This window comes from Bidens hawaiensis, unplaced genomic scaffold, assembly GCF_021521415.1.
Source record: "Bidens hawaiensis isolate Kalapana, Puna unplaced genomic scaffold, B.hawaiensis_p1.1 tig00001685_1, whole genome shotgun sequence".
In the NCBI taxonomy this organism is placed as follows: Eukaryota; Viridiplantae; Streptophyta; class Magnoliopsida; order Asterales; family Asteraceae; genus Bidens; species Bidens hawaiensis.
This window is the reverse complement of record NW_027491095.1, coordinates 1,713,785-1,728,048: the sequence shown is the minus strand read 5'-3', so window position 1 is coordinate 1,728,048 and position 14,264 is coordinate 1,713,785. Positions and strand designations below refer to the sequence as shown.

At 35.2% G+C, this 14,264-nt stretch overlaps 1 pseudogene; it reads right to left on the bottom strand.

Moving 5' to 3' along the window:
• Positions 1–540: 540 nt before the first annotated feature.
• Positions 541–3,162, bottom strand: LOC143592970 (putative receptor-like protein kinase At5g24010 pseudogene; annotated as a pseudogene).
• Between the last annotated feature and the right edge of the window lie 11,102 nt (positions 3,163–14,264).

Here is a 14,264-nt window from a genome sequence, read left to right as displayed (position 1 = left end):
TAAGTATAAAAAGTGTTAGTTTTTTCTTTTATGCCTATATTCATTCAAATAATTCAAAATTTTAATATATACTCATTTCATTAAATATAATATAAAAGTTTCGTCCTCAAATTCCAACTCTCTTGTCTACAAGTGTTATGAAAATGAAAGAAAAATCACCAATTTAACAAATATTTTTTACTTTTTATTTTATAAACAAGATATTATAAGACATAAATTATCCCTAGACGAGTCCTACATGTCACCCCGTTATGTAAATGATGTTGACTTCTTGAGTATACACTAAAACCCGTGAGTGGTATCTTAGCTTGAATGCCCACAATGACAGCTAAACGCCATTATGACAACAACTTTTTTCCATCTATTAAACATGATAAAAAATACCATCAAAATAAATACTTATTAATATTTTTATTCTGCCACGAACATTTATCTAATAAACATGTTTAGGATAGAAAAGTATACTTTGTTATCCGAAATTCATCGCACCAGCAAAAGTAAGACGTGAACTAGCAATGTCACGTGTTGTTTTAAAATAAGTTAGACACACCGTTATAATAAGTTTAGACACTCTGTTGTAATCAACAATTTCATTACCAAATCAAAACGTGTAAGGTAACCATCATTAGGCCTAACATTACGGTTCAAGTATCTTAGGTGACAACCTTGCATCAACATATATTGCTCGAGCCAACACCATCCGCAATATTCGGTGCACTGGTTTGATCGTTGCTTGTTGCATTCACGCTTCCGGCTTCTTGAAGCTGAAGCGCGTGTTCCAAGTTCCACAATACATCACCCATGGTCGGTCTATCGACACCATAGTCCGCCAAACATTTCTCTGCCGTGTTCCCATATGTTTTCAAAGACTCCGGTTTTATCTGGTCAGCAATACGTGGGTCCACGATCCGTTTAAGCAACCCTTTCTTCTGCCACCGTACCGCCCACTCGCCCAAATTGATCTCTTCACGACCCAGTAACGGGTCAACAACGGGTCGAGCACAAAGCACTTCAAAAAGCACGACCCCAAAAGAGTAAACATCCGATTTATCAGTAAGTTGTTGTCTTCGAAAGTACTCGGGATCTAAATACCCGAAACTACCCTTCACACCCGTGCTAACATGAGTCTCACTCGTACACGGGCCTGACCTCGATAGCCCAAAATCCGCCACTTTCACGAGGTAATTATCGTCAAGTAATAAATTAGTAGACTTCACATCTCTATGAATTATACCTTGCGCCGAGCCTGTATGAAGATAATGAAGACCACGGGCTGCCCCAATGCAAATCTCGAGCCGTTGTTTCCACGACAATGGCGGTAAATTCGACCCATATAAGTGTTTCTTTAACGGGCCCTTTCCCATATATTCATACACAATTATTATTTCAGACTGCTCTTCACAATAACCAACCAAAGAAACAAGATGTCGGTGTCGGATTTTGGACAAAACCGTAATTTCCCTTTGGAATTCTGGGAGCCCTTGTCTAGAACCCGACACCCCCCGCTTCACCGCAACTTTTAAGTTGTCACGAAGAACGCCTTTGTAAACTACACCGAATCCTCCCGACCCGATTATCAAACTTTTATCAAAGTTATTAGTTGCGGATTGTATATCGACAAAAGGGATCTTTAACGTGTTAGTATTATTCGTTCCTTCCGAATATTTACTATGCGAACTTAGAGCCCGTAACGGAGTCCACCCGTTGCTCTCGGCCCGTCTCGTTTTCTGACGAGTTTTCTTCCTCAATTTCAAAACAATCAAGATTGTTGATACCAAGCAACAAATAACAACTAACCCTCCAACAATCAAACAAATCAAAACCCAAATGTTCTTCTTTTCGGGTAAAGATTCCATACTCACAGGCTTCACAATCTTCATAATCTCCACACCGTTTAATATCGCATTCTTTCTCAAACTAGTACTCAAATCCGACGGGCCAACGCTCACCTCCAAAACCCAGGAACCATCCGAATCAACAACGAAATCCGCATAAAACGGAGACGCCAACACATGAAACGACAGCAACGAAAGATCAAGATCCTTGTACGCCAACAACCGATTAATAAAAACATTGAAATACAACTGATTCAGTGACAGACTAACAATATCACAAAAATGCAACCGGACAAAATACCGAACACCACGACCCGAATCAACCGGAAACCCCCAAGTCAGATTAAACACGGAATTTATAGTCAAATTCCCTCTATTCATTTCTTGAGCTGTCATATAAACATTATCCGGAGCCACTTCTTTCGAAGCACCACCCTTTTGATAATTAGGGGTTTGTATGGTGGAGACAATTTTTGCAGACGATTTTATTTTCAAAAACTCTTCATCAGGAACCCAATTCCTCCAAAGGGTATCATTAAAAGGTGTTATATTAACACCTCCAACATTAATTCTATAAACAGTTTCCAAAATCTGTGACGTCAGATTACCAAATTCTTGAATTCCGTCAACGGTAACTAGCTTTGCACCACCGTCAACAATAAGATCAATTGGAGCTGAGAACACTTCAATTGCATTAACAAACGAAAACCCATTATTATTTAACGGGTTAAAGGTTAAATCGAAGTGGGTTTTACTTTTATCTATCATGAGAATGAATTCTTTAACGGTAGTGACGTCAGCTCGGAAATTGGTCAAAATTGAAACCCCGTTGACCGAAACACTGAAATTGGAAGTGCTGAGATTGAAATTCAAGTAACTAAAAGGTGAAAAATGTAGACGTACCAAATGGGTTCCGATTGTATGAATATTGAAACGGTAAGTGGATAGGGTAGTGAAAAGTCTAGCTGTGGTGTAAATGTGGAACGAGTTCGGGTTCGGGTTTGGGTTAGAGAGGGTGAGTGATTTGTGGGCGGAGAGGAAACCCGACCCGGGTTGAATGGAATCGGATAAAAACTCTCTGCCGGCGAAAATGGTGTTGGTGTTTGAGCCGCAGTTGATTAGGAAGTTGTCTTGTGGTGTGAAAGCAGTTGAGAGGTTAAAGATGAGTGAGAGTAACAGAGTTAGAGAGACAAAGAGAGTGTTTATGGAATTTGTAGGCATTGTTTGATGATGATAAGTTTTGTGGATGATTGTATTGTAATTGTAAAGAGAATTAAGAATGTGAGGAGAATTTTTAATGGCGGGATGGGAATAAAGAAGGTTGAAAAGAAGACGATGGTTAGTTAATGTGGATGACAATCTGTGACTTGTGTTTTCTTCGTCACATATGATGATGATGATTGTAAACTAAACTACCCAAAACTTTTGGTGTACTGTTTATGTATGTACAAATTCTGACTAGGTGTAGATTAATTATCGATTAATCTCAAATAATTATTAGTTTCTGTCTTACTATCTGGCTAGTGATTACTATAATACTGATGATGTTATTTTATAATAAAAAAATTAACTATTAGCTAAAACTCGCCTTTTTAACTTTAGTGTAGTGATTTTAATCGACAATTAAACTAAAGAAACAAATTAAGAAGAAGAAAAAAAGAGTGATCGGTTGATTGTTCATGGAACCGACATCTCACTCCTCCATTTTAGGTTGAACTCTTGGCGAAAATGGCTTTGATGTCCTTCTTTAGTTGTCGCATAATGAGTATATAAGTTGCTAACATGGCTGAGGGTTTGACACCCCATAAATTAAACAGTATACTTAACCTAAGATTATAACACGATAAGGATTTTACTGAGATGCAGGTTTATAGTCTAATGATATCAAATGTTTATTAAATATATTTTTAAAATCTCTACACGTAATGCTACTCACTTTTAATATTACTTACTCCATAAACCCATAATCAGTCACATATCAAATAGAATATAATTTACTCCATAACCATAATCAATCACCTATCAAATAGATTTTAAATAAGTTCTCTTATAAGCTTTTTGGACATCCTTTATCTTTAACTAACTTTCAAGACCTAAAAAACAAACACACATGCATATTCTCTAATGTGGCAACAAGATACTATGTGCACTTACATATACATATAACATATCACATCCCGTAATGTGCTTAATTGGGTGTCTTTAACACATCACTTTCAACTTTCAATATAGCATATGTATTTGTCATTAGATAGGATAACACATTTACAAACAAGGAATGCAAGGGACCAGAGTTCTAAATGCATTTGTTACGAAATCTCTATTCTCATTTGATTTTTTATAAAGTTAATTTACATCTATGATATGATTAAAGATTTTAAGTATTTAACTTTTCATTTTATTTTTTAACAGCAAACTGATTATTTCTAAATATTCTAATAAACAATCCTATATGCGCACCTTGTAAGTTTAAACATTCGACCTCTAAAATAGAAGGAAGACATCTTACCATCACATCATATCCTTTGAAACGTTAACTTTTTATTTGAAGGTTCAAAGTCTCGTTATATTTTGAAACCGAATTAGATTCTTTAAAAAAATATTTATCTAAAGCCGCTTAAATATAGATTGAATACCAAAAAGTCTTTGACAGGCCACAAATTACTCATACATGTGGTAGAGTTTTTCTTCTTCCTAAGGTGCATTTTTTTAAAATTTTGGAGACGGATGATTCAAATCATGCATGTAACGTGTGTCTCTAGACTGTTTATAGGTCACTTAAGAGTAGATTAGTTGCCGCTTAAAATAAAAACAGTATAGTTCTTTCTTTATTTATTTTTAATATATACTTTATCCTTTTAATATTTTATGTAAATAAATACATAGAGTCCTCAACCTATATCAAACAACATTCACAAGGTACACAATAAGTTACATAATTAATCCTTTAAATGTGACTGAAAAAGTCCTTCAAATAAGCAAAAAATTTATAGAAATTGCTTTACACCCAATCCTCGTTACAAAATCAAAACAACAAACCTCAAAACGTGTTGCTTTTAAATTTAAGTATGTGATGAGTTATATTGCCGAAACCACAAATATGTGTAATTAGCTACAAACCGTTGTATGAGTGATTGGCGGATAAGCTACTGTTTACTAAATTTTGAACGTTATGATTAAGTGGAAGATATACAATATTACATTCTTACGAGACCTTTTTTTCTCTAATTTTGATGCGATCATGTGATTTTGTGGGGCCAGAATTGACTATTTTGCCAACTTTCTAGTGGATCCAATTATTATTATTATTACCCCATGTATTTCTCTTAGGCTGAGGGGTGTGGGGCGCAAACCTGGGCGCGAGAGCCCCTCCGCTCGCGCCTGGGGGCGCTAGCCCCACACCACCGGGGCGCAAGCCGGGGCGCGAGCGCGGAAATCCAGGCAGGCGTGAGTGTGGTCGCGGGAGAAGAGAGAGAAAGAGCCGTTGGGCCCGCCCAAAAGAGCCGTTGGAGCTCCGATTTTTTTTAAAAAAAACCCTTAAAACCTCTATATAATACCCCAAATTACTCCCATTTCAACCATATCAAAACACAATTTCACCTTACAAACCCTTATATAATATCCCAAACTCCTATATAATACCCAAAAATGTCTGGAAATTGGTACCCAAACCTAGATTCAGATTATAGTTACGACGATTTATGGTCGTCACCAGACCAATCGATGTTTTATTCGGGGCCGCAAGAAACATCCGGCTTTCAACCATCCAACATACAACCGTCTCCTAACTTTGTTGTTCCAGAGACACAAGAATCACACGGTGATGCTACGGGAGCAAGAAGACGCGTCCACCGGAAAAAACAACTTGCAACGGACTGGCCGGGACCGGCTTCGACTCCGAGGACGAAACGGAAAACCACTCCGTGGTCATCGGATGAGAAGGAAGCCTTGTGTCGGGCTTGGATAGTCATTTCTGAGGATCGGCGTTGCGGTAATTGTTATAACGTTTTTAAAAATGATTTTTAATAAAAAAGTTAAATAAAAAAGTTAACTGGAAATCTAATTTAATTATTCATTTTGCAGCCGACTACCAAAAAAGCAAGGTTTTTTGGACAAAGGTTAGGGAGACGTTCTATACGCTCGTTGGGAGTACAGAGCGAAACGCCGATATGATTTCGGGTCGGTGGTCCGAAATCAGAAAATTTGTCGGCTTGTTTACTAATCTTTTCAACAGGAACGCCGGTCGTATGAGACCAAGTGGCAGTGATGATTTGGCGGTTTACAATTTCACCGTCGAAGAGTGGAGGCAGGAGTGTTTGCGGAGGTATGGGACGGTGAAGACGTGGGACGATTTAAAGTTGTGGGTGAGGTTGAAAAGGTGTTCCAAGTGGGTTGAGCTTGTGGCGCCGGACCATGATGCGGAAGTAGGGCCGAAACGGACTAAAACTAGTTCGTCTGGAGCGTATAGCACTTCCGCCGGGTCGGATTGCCGCGTTGGATTCGACCTAAACATTGCGGGGGAGGAAATGTCTTCACCGCAGAGGAGGCGGCCATTGGGACGGGACGCCAAGGGGAAAAAACCGGCTGAGGGGGGAGCCGTAAACATCGTCGATCTTGTTGAATCCCTCAATAAATTCAACAAAACCATGGAGGTGGTCTCTAATGACAAAAAGGAAAAAAATCGAATGAGAGATTTGGACTTCCTTACAAGAGACTTCAGTAATCTAAATCCGGTCGATCAAATGCTGATGGAAAAGCAAAAGGAACGTATCCGAAAGAGGTTGATCGAAGAAGACCAAGCCGAAGAATAAGAATAATGTTTTTTTTAGTACTTTAATTTTTATTTTATTTTTAGATATTAATGTGTTTTTTTTAATGTGTGTTTTTTTTAATAATTTATGAGTTTTTTTAATAATACGTTTTTTGAATATATTTATAAAAAATAAAAAAAAAATCCGCTGGAGCCCCTGCTGGAGCCCCTCCACACCAGGGCCAGGGGCTCCAGCGGGGGCTCCAACACCCACCTTATCCAGTTTCTCTCTCTGCCACACGTCACAATATTATTGGCTGGAGCCCCCACTCGCGCCCCCGTTGGAGCCCCCCACACCCCTCAGCCTTACTAATAAAAGAGTGGATTTCAAATCAACAAAACTTTTATATTTACCAGAATCCTTTAAAATGTCACATGACAAATTGTAATTATTTGTTATTTTAATTTAATTTAATTCATTATAAATCATCATCCATCCATTCAAAAAACACGTGGTTTAACAACCAAATCAAAATTTCCTTCATTGTTAATTAGATTAAATTCAAAAAATTCAACTTCCAGATCTTCCCTTCACCTTAGCTTCACGTGGGTTTAACAACCCATTAATTCATCTTCAACATTGCAGGTAACTTTTATTTATCAATTCACATCCAGATCATTTATATAATTATAATCACTTATCCAGATCAATGTGAGTTATATGATTGTATAATTAAACTGTTTGATCGATTTAATATCATTAAACTGTCATGTGAAGTTTAATTGATTGTATAAGTGATTATAATTATAATTCAATATGCACTTCAACTGTTTGATAAAATGCCTAAATGAACTTGATTTTCTTTGTCATCTACTTAAAAGGTTTTATGGTCATTTTATATGGTTTAATCTATAATCAGATTTTGTTAGTTTATCGCTTAGGCCATTCTATTAAGTTTTGTTTTGTTGGTATTGTATAATTAAACTGTTTGATCGATTGAATATCATTAAACTGTTTGATCGATTTAATATCATTAAACTGTCATGTGAAGTTTAATTGATTGTATAAGTGATAATAATTATAATTCAATATGCACTCCAACTGTTTGATAAAATGCCTAAATGAACTTGATTTTCTTTGTCATCTACTTAAAAGGTTTTCTGGTCATTTTATATGGTTTAATCTATAGTCAGATTTTGTTAGTTTATCGCTTAGGCCATTCTATTAAGTTTTGTTTTGTTGGTGAATTGTATTCGATAATCTGACCTTTATATTGCTTTTGGGTAAGGGTAAGTTCTAAACATATTCATTCTTTTTCTTATCGTGTTAAAAAAATTGCACCCTTAAAGATCACATTTTATGTTCATTTTATTATTAAATGTATACAGTAGAATTCAAAAAGTTGGATTTTAGTTCCATAATGTTTTAAGGGTGAACTGCTAATACATCAGATTTTGTTCGTTTTTCGCTCTGACCTTTATATTGCTTTTGGGTAAGGGTAACTTTGATTTTGATTTTACTATTAAATGCATACAAGTAATTGTTGTATAATTTGGTTCTTCATCATGCTCCTCCAATTGGCTCAGGAGGTATACTATCAGTATTTGGATAAATAAAAGTAATTCTTGATAACTGCTTAATTATTTGCCAGATCATGTATCAGTAATTTTTTTATTATGTTGTTCGATTCTATTTTTCATGCACCAACACTTTTAACTCTTTACTTATTATTTATTTCATTATGTATGTACAATTCAATGAGAGACTACGCAGCTACTACGAATTCAGATCATAACGCCCTCGATATGTACAACAACCAAACAGGTGATTCAGGTTATAATTTATTTTATTCTTACTTCATTTATCAGTATCATTTATTTATTTTATTTTTTTTTAATTATAAAGCAGCTATTTTATATAATTTACTATAAAACGATTACAATAAAGTGGCAGGCAAACGGGCAACAAGCTGCGCCGCAACCCCCTTTTGAATAGCAAAGCCAATCCTGCTAAAAACGAAGCTTTGGGACCTAGAAGCTGAAGAGGTTCCGTGTACGACGCGCTGAACCCTACTAAAAAATTTCACAGCCTCTGGAGCCAGAAAACCAAATGTATCAAAGGCAAATGGTAAAAAGACATGTTGATTATCTAAACAAGCTTTCTCGTGTTTAACAACTTTGCCCGATTCAGCCTTCAACGCAGCCTGACCCACAACAAACCCACGGTCCCTGAGCCCAACAAGAGGAGACACTCCTGTAAGATCCACACTGGCGTGTTTCCCCCTGCCCACCAGAACAAAAGAATATTAGCTGGTCGTAAAGTAGACCTCCCTTGAAGAGGATCCGTGAGAAAGTTAACAGGGGCCTCCTTTTTAGCAGAAATCCCTGCCCGTTTAAGAACATCACACAGAACATCCCTAACCAGATCATGTCTGTATTTAAAGCCAGACAATTCTTTGCAATGCACCGCATGGTCACCAAAAGAATCCAAACAGACCTTGCGACAAATTGGGCAAGGTTCATCCGTCGGGAACATAGGGATCATTAACCGATACTTAAGGATAGCCCGATACTCCAAACCCGACATACGTTGGCCTAATCCTTCAATGGGGATGACCGTTAGAAAATCCTGGCCTAATCATTTATGGACTTTTACCGTTTTTAAGGGTACGATATCCTTCAATGGTAACAATATGATGTCTCTACATAATACTAATACTGTTTATTTATATAGGCATCACCAATGAAAATTTAGCCTCTACACATCAAATATCACAACAAAGATTGACCAAAAAATGTAAGTCCAATTTTTGTTTATTTATTTTTTAAATATTATTCATTTTAAAATCACTATTATATTTTTTTTTACTTTAGATATTTGTAAGGAAAACCGACGGCTAAGACAGCTCATTCGTGATAACAAAAAGAAGAACCTCGACCGTATAACTTCAAACCTCAGTCATATAGCTAATTGTAAGTCATTTTAGGTTTTTATTCATTATTCATATTAATAGCTACATCTAATACTAACATTATAATCATATTTTTATTTTAGTGACGTCTTTTGATAGAATATATTGTAAAGAGAGAAGAAAGTTTCGAAAACGACTTTTGGACAGCAAAAGAAAGCGCGACTATATTACCGGTAATATTTATTAATATACTAACTTCAATGGTATAATAACTCTTCATTTTATTAATCACCATTTTTTATCTTTGCTTTCAGGTCACCAAAGTGTTAACAGACGTCAACTATTATCCGTTACTAATTTATTTCCTTCTCATGATAAGGAAAATGTCAATCCTCAAACACCCTCACAATGTCAAACACGCATTAGTGATATTTCGGATCTTGCATCTCCATTGTCTGATATCACAAATCGTGGTAAACTTTATGATCATTTTTTATAAATACTTTTTTTCAATCGATATATATTAAAATTTATTAAATACATTAACATAATTGTAGCTACGTATCAAAACTGGAGTACAACACCAACACCAACTTTGAAATCAAGTTCATTGTTGTCCAATGTCCCTTCATCATCAAACGCATCCATATGTAAGTATTTACACTAATGATTTTTAGTCGCCTTTTAACACAATCGATATAAAAGTTATGTTCAGTATTTATTAATTTTTTTCTATTTAATTTTTTTAAAATTACAGGTCCTAAAAATGTAGGCTTGCGTCACATATCAGCCGTTACTAATCTCACGTCTTCTTATAATCAAGAAAATTTCAACCCTCAAACACCTGCAACATATCAACCTTCTATATGTAAGTATTTAAAATAATTCTTTTTTATTGCGCTTTATATCGATCTAAATAAAACTTCTGTTCAGTTAGATTTTTTTCTTTGTTTTTTCAGGTCCTATAAATGTAGGCTTGCTTCACATATCAGTCGTTACTAATCTAATGTCTTCTTATGATCAAGAAAATTTCAACCCTCAAACACCTACAACATATCAAAAAAACTTTGCCAGTAATATTAATCTACCATTAAATATTTCAACTCCATCATCTGACACCACAAATGGTATTACTAATTCTTCTAACATATCTACCTTTAACCAACGGTGTTGACGCAATATTTATTTATAAATTACTCTTCAATATTTTCAGGTACGCATCAAAGCAACTATACAACTCCTACACCACCGAATTTCCCATCTTCGTCAAAAACAAGTGGTATGCGTACAAAGGGATCTTTTGTCAAGCCACGTAAACATAGACAAGATTCAAAAACAAGTTTAAACCCACGTGAGTTACATTTGCATGGCTTCACACATGATGAATTAAATGATGACCATGTTATTGAAAATGGCTTTAAGGGAATTTCTAAAGGTATTTTCTAATTTCATATACAGTTAGTTAACAACTTTTACCTTCTTTACTCTGTTTTTTTTTAATATTTCGAATTTTATATTGAAAATAACCTGGATCATGGTGATCAGTCAGTATATGTTCATCATGTCAAGCTAAATTATGGAAAGATGAATCAAGAAGAGGAAACGAAAAGGTTGGGTCTGGCGTCTATTCAATGTGTTGTGCCAAAGGGAAGGTTCAGCTTCCAAAATGGAAGGAGCCATGTGATTCTTATAAGAGTTTATTTCTTTCATCGGATGAAAAAAGCAAATTCTTTTTGAAAAACATCCATCGATATAATTCCATGTTTAGCTTTACTTCAATGGGCGGTAAATTAGACCGCTCAATTAATAAAGGTAATGCTCCATTTGTTTTCAGACTTAGTGGACAAAATTACCATAGTATTGGCAGTCTTCTACTGAATTCCGACTCGAAACCAAAATTTTCACAACTCTACATATATGATACCGACAACGAAGTATCTAACAGACAAGGAATATTCAGGTAATATTACAAAATTTAAAAGTACATGTTGTTTACATATTATTTTTTCCTTTCATTTTCACCATATACTAATAAATTATATTTTTTTTAATAGCGAATCTGGTTCTTCAGCAAATTCAGCTTCAAATACTCTAGATTTGGCCATTATAAGTGAATTAAAGCAAATGTTAGATTCCCAAAATCACTTGGTTAAATCTTATAGAATGGCACGAGATTGTATTGAACATAATCCGGGTATTGAACTAAAGCTGAGAATCATCGGTAACAGGCAGAAAGATGGTCGTACTTATAACTTACCCACCGCTTCTGAAGTAGCTGCACTAATAGTTGGTGACATTCATGAACAGCTTGACACAAGAGACATTGTTGTCAAAACTCAAGACGGAAAACTAATACCAATTAGCGAACTCCATCCGTGTTACCTTTCGCTTCAATATCCGTTGATACAGGTTTATGGTGAAGATGGATATTGGATTGACATACCTCATAGGGGTGAAACACTCGAAGGTGAACTACAAAGAAACGAAAAAAAACAACGATGCGCCAATGGTTTTGTTTCATGATTCAAGACAGGGTCGGTCAGTTTTCAATAATTCTGAATGGAAGAAGATTATATCAACAGTATTTAGTTGACGCTTATACGATGATTGAAAGCGAAAGACTTTTTTTCATACGCAGCCAGCAAAGTATTCTTAGATCTGAGACCTATGAGAATCTTTGCAAATTAAAAAACAAAGGAAACGGAGATATATCAAGAGCTGGCCAACGTGTTATATTGCCCTCATCTTTTACTGGCGGTTCGCGATATATGATGCAGAATTATCTGGATGCAATGTCTCTTGTAAGTGGTTTGGCTACCCGGACTTTTTCATTACTTTTACATGTAATACGAATTGGCCGGAAATTAAACGGTTTTTAAAAGACACCAACCTAAAAGCGGAAGACAGGCCTAACATATCATGTCGAATATTTAAAATCAAGCTGGACTCATTGATTAAGGACTTGAAAGATAAAAAAACCTTTGGGAAAAGTTCAAGCAGGTAGTCTTAAAGTCCTATTTATAATCATTTATGATTTTTATTGTCTTTTATCTGCATGTCACATTTACTAATTATATTTTATTTTCTTTTATATGTAGTTGTTTACACAGTTGAGTATCAAAAAAGGGGATTACCGCATGCGCATATATGCGTATTTTTGCATCCTGGTAGCAAAGTATCATCTGTTGAAAATATTGACCCTATAATATCAGCAGAGATTCTGGACAAGGACGAAGATCCAGAATTGTACACACTTGTAAAGGATCTCATGATTCACGGTCCATGTGGAGCTTATAATCCACAATGCTCTAGCATGATAGATAAAAAATGCTCCAAAAAATTTCCTAAAAGATTTAGCGACGTCACTTGTGTTGATACCGATGGTTTTCCCATATACAAAAGACCAGATAATGGAAGGTATGTTCAAAAATCTGGTTTTGATCTAGATAACGGATATGTCGTGCCATATTACAGCTATCTTTTGAAAAGATATCAGGGACATATTAATGTGGAATGGTGTAACCAAAGTGGTTCAATAAAGTATTTTTTTAAATATATAAACAAGGGTCCGGATAGGACAACGATATCTGTTGGGAAAGATATGAATCATGATGAACAAGAAGACGTAGTTGATGAAATCAAACAATACTATGACTGTAGATATCTATCAGCGTGTGAAGCAACATGGAGAATATTGGCGTATGATGTTCATTATAGAACACCTTCAGTCACAAGACTTCCTTTTCATCTTCCGGGCAAGCAATCAGTTGTATATGGTGCAGATGAAGATGTTGACACTGTTCTTGAAAAACAGTCAATTCTGATTCTATGTTTACATCATGGATGAAATGTAACAAAATAGATGACGAAGCAAAACAATTAAATTACGTTGAATTCCCAACAAAATATACTTGGAAACCAGAAAATAAACGTTGGGAAAGAAGGAAATCTGGATTTTCCATAGAAAGGATTCATTCGGTATCTCCGGCACTTGGTGAAGCATATTTCTTAAGGGTTCTATTAAACAAAGTTAAAGGACCAACCTCATTTGAGGACATTAGAACTGTAAATGGAAAATTGCATGAAACGTTTAGAGATGCATGCTTCGAGCTTGGCCTTTTAGATGATGACTCAGAGTATATTGAAGCGATCAAAGAAGCGAGCCATTCTGGTACTGGTTTTTATATAAGGTCTTTATTTGTTACAATGTTAACATCCCACAGTTTATCTCGACCTGATGTTGTTTGGAACAATACATGGGAACTTTTATTAGATGGTATTCTTTACAATCAACGCCGTATTCTTAAATCTCCATGTACTTCCAATTTTTTTATTATTTATTGTGTTAGTGTCCGTGTGTATAGTAGGATACATACTTGAAACATACCCAATTCTTTTTTCTAAAAAAACAACAACTTTCAGAATTACCAATTGTACCCTTTTGACTTTGACTTTCAGACTTAGATAATAAACTCTAACTTTTAGATACAGCGAATAAACTCATGTTTCATTTAAAATTACACCGACTAATTTCTTCTGTAACATCAAAATAATAAACTACACATGGCAACAAAAAGGGGTCTGAAAGTATTTCAGATAACAATAAACTTATCTATTTATAAAACCATCAATTTCCATAATAAAAAAACTTAACGATCTATAAAACTTATAAGTTTTTAATTATTTTTTACTTTTTAAAGTCTACCAAACCAAAATAACATATTAAAAATGTGTTTTAAATAACAAAACTCAGGACATAAAATTATT